Genomic DNA, 3,137 nt, shown 5'->3' with positions numbered 1-3,137 from the left:
TAAAATTCAGGACATAATTCTAGGGTAAAGATATAGTTTTTGAGATTGGAAAATATACATGTGGTATTTGAGGCCATTGCAGTGGTTGAGATTATCCAGATAGATCACTTAGAGTAGAAAGATAATGTAGCCAGGACAGAATCATAGATGCTCTGACATTTAAGGGATGGTTAGAGAAGATAAGGCCCACAAAGGAAAATTAAATCTAGTACCCAGTGATGTAGAAAAACAAAACAAGAGAGTACACAGAAACAAGGAAATAAAGTGGTTATATTTTGTGGGGAGTACAATTGCAAATGTACCTCTGGTGAAAGTTGGGCTAGTGAAGAACATTTATTTAACTCTCTTTACTTTTACTTAAGTACTTAACACTGAACTCGTTCCCCTCCAAAAAAAAAAAAAAAAAAGAAAAAGAAAAAGACAAGAAAATTGGAGAAAAAAGCATGTATAATAAAACTAAAGAGTAACTAAAACTACTAACTAAAATATTTTCTAGCAACAATGACATGATCAAATTGAGAAAGGTGAGAAACAATACATTTTTCTCCACATCTTGATCATGAAAAAAATTATTTTTCTAAGACTATTTAAGTGAGTGCTGCAGGACTAAACCAATTAAACTTAACTTGAATCAATAAGGATTAGAGTCATGATCAGGCCACACAAAGGAATGACAAAGGATATGGGACTGAAGGAACAATCTTAGAGTGAGGAAGGCCTTTCTGGACAAGAGAGAAGCCATAGAGGAAAACACTGATAAAATGAAGGATCTAAAAACTGCAAATTTTATGTACCAAGAAATAGTATAAACATTTCAAAAAGCAGTAACTGGGGAAAAAATTATAACTTTTTAATAGACGGAAGACTGTTACTATGAATATGCAAATAGTTCTTACAAATTTGTGAGGTGAACACACAAACTGGTAAAGAAAAATGGGAGGATAAACAGTAGGAATAAGATATGCACAGAATACAAGTGGTTAATTAACATACAGAGTGATTGGGTAACCTCAGTAAAAATCCATGAGATACACTGTATTTTGCCTATAAGATTTGCAAAACAAACACACAAACAAACAAAAAACAAAAACAAAACCCAAAAACCTGAAACAAAAAAGAATAAAAATAAAAGTACAAAGATGGTAATCCACATTACTATCAAGAAAATGAGGAAACAAACTCTTATCATTCATTTTTGGCTCACTGTAAAATAAAATGCCATATCTTTCAGAAGACAACACAGCAGTATGTCTGAACATTAAAAGCGCACCCTTTGACTCAAAAATTCTATGTTTAGAAACTTATATGAAATTACATGTACGAAGATTTAAAGATGCATTTGTAAGGATGTTCAATACTATATTATTAAAATGTTTTAAAGTAGAAACCCTTCCAGTATCAATCAATAATGTATTTGATAAGTAAATTAAGATACATTAATATGCTGACGAATGGAATAGTATGCACCAGTTGAAAGTAATGATGATAGATATACAGACAAGGATGAGATATACGTCTAATATATACCAAGTAAAAATAAAGAAAAACAAAGAGAAGTATATATTATACGATCCCATATTTGTAGAAAATAAAAATGTTGCATAACATATGTTACACGTCATCTGAAATATGTTGAATTACATGATATAGGTAACAAAAGTCACATTGCACATGTGACATGTCATATGACATGTCTGTTTTGTGTCAGTCTCAGCCTATTGATAGTCATGCTCTTGCCTAGGAGTGGCCGGGGTACTCACCTGGGCCCACTGTACTTGTGGCCTCCCTCAAAGACATTTCCCCAAGCAGAGCCAGTGTAGTAGCTGGACTGGCCTTTGTGGTTTGTATTAAGATTGCAAAACATACCTCAGCAACAACCATCAGGGTGCTTTGAAAAAAACAAGGTTTTATTATTCATAGGTCAAGGAGGTTACATGGCACACTCCAGGGCCATGCATTGAGAAGTAGAAGAGGGAAGAATGAGGAGAGAGAGGGAGAGGGAAAGGCGGAGGGAGGGAGGGAGGGAGGGAAGGGGAGAGAGAGACAGAGACAGAGAGATAGAGAGAGAGAGAGCAAGGGCCTGGGGTTCTGCCTTAATTGGGGTGGAGAGTGGGGGCCTAGGGTTTCACACGTTCACTCTTTATTAGTGAATTTAAAACATAAGAGTGGTAATTAAAACATGGGAAGGGAAATCAGAGTCACTCAAAAGTCAGTCATCTAGGTCACCCAGGGCTTTCTAAAAGGAGAAACTCCATGGGTGAGGTGGCCTGGCTCTACATCTAGTTGTGTAGCTGGCAATGTGTTCATTGGAGATGGATGTCTTTGAAATAGATGCCTCCGAGATCAAAAGCTTAATGTCAGGCACTTACATTACAATCAAAAAAGCTAATTGCCAGGTACTTACACTACAGCATTATATGATATAAGATAGGTAACTTTTTAAGGATACACTACGCATTTTTAACAGGACTTATCTTTGAGGATTACCCTTTCATCTTGAACTTCAAACACTTATGTATATATTTAAAATGTTTTTATAAAAGCCGTACTTCTGAAAACATACGTTTAAAAAAATCAGTTATAAATGCTACAGAGAGAATAAGACAAGGGCTGACAATTGTCCATGTGGTTTAGCAGCATTGCTCCTGTTACTAACACTGTCAGTATTAAACTGATATATACTTAAAACTCCAAAATAATAAAAGCATAATTTTTAATCATATAAATTATTTGCAAAAGCTTTAGGATTTTGAAGTCAATGTAGTACCTGTATTTCTAGCACTTGTTTGTGTTTCACACCTTATATTTAGTTGGTTTGAGTGTGCCTCCAGTCACCTTCAAAATATTATCATTCTTGGGTTCTACCTTCACCTCTCTTTCAGTTGAGGTACCATTAAGATAGTTTCTACTGAAAAGAGAACAAGAATTATGTTTCGAGAATCCTCATACATTTGAGAAGAGAGTTTCCCAATTCGTGTGCCGCCGTACAAGGTTGTACCAAAAATGGGTGATATGTACCAAGAAATTGACCCCCTTTGAATTTGAGGTGGTGAGTTATAGCTTTTGTCATCCAGAGCCTTCAGGCCAATAGTTTCTTGTTATGAGACTCCACATCTACTTCCTTATTATGCTATAAA

The sequence above is a fragment of the Pteropus alecto genome, unplaced genomic scaffold, assembly GCF_000325575.1.
Source record: "Pteropus alecto unplaced genomic scaffold, ASM32557v1 scaffold309, whole genome shotgun sequence".
NCBI lineage: Eukaryota > Metazoa > Chordata > Mammalia > Chiroptera > Pteropodidae > Pteropus > Pteropus alecto.
Note: the sequence above shows the minus strand (reverse complement) of the source record.